We start from the raw sequence: 340 nt of genomic DNA, 5'->3' as shown, positions 1-340 counted from the left end.
CCATGCTATACACAAGTGTGCATTCTGCCATCAAGCTGTGCACCTGAGATCCCAAATACCGAAGTAAAACCCTTTTATCCCCGTAACCATGTCTGTGGCATTATTAAAAACCGGCCTTTCAAGGCAACAGTTTTTCTGGCACTCTAGAGCCCTGCACTCCCTTATCCTTCCCCAGTCCCCCCCTGCACCCCCTTTCCCAGCCATCCCGCTTTCCCCAGTCCCTTTTTCCTTGACCCTGAGACCCCCTGGACCCCCATTCCTGCTTTTCCCAGCCCCCATTCCCCTCTTTGCATCCACACATCCAGGACCCCCTTTCCTGGCTATCCCAGCTCTCCGCACC

This window comes from Malurus melanocephalus, unplaced genomic scaffold (genome assembly GCF_030028575.1).
Source record: "Malurus melanocephalus ecotype Western Australia unplaced genomic scaffold, MMel_1.1 scaffold_3364, whole genome shotgun sequence".
Classification (NCBI taxonomy): Eukaryota; Metazoa; Chordata; class Aves; order Passeriformes; family Maluridae; genus Malurus; species Malurus melanocephalus.
Note: the sequence above shows the minus strand (reverse complement) of the source record.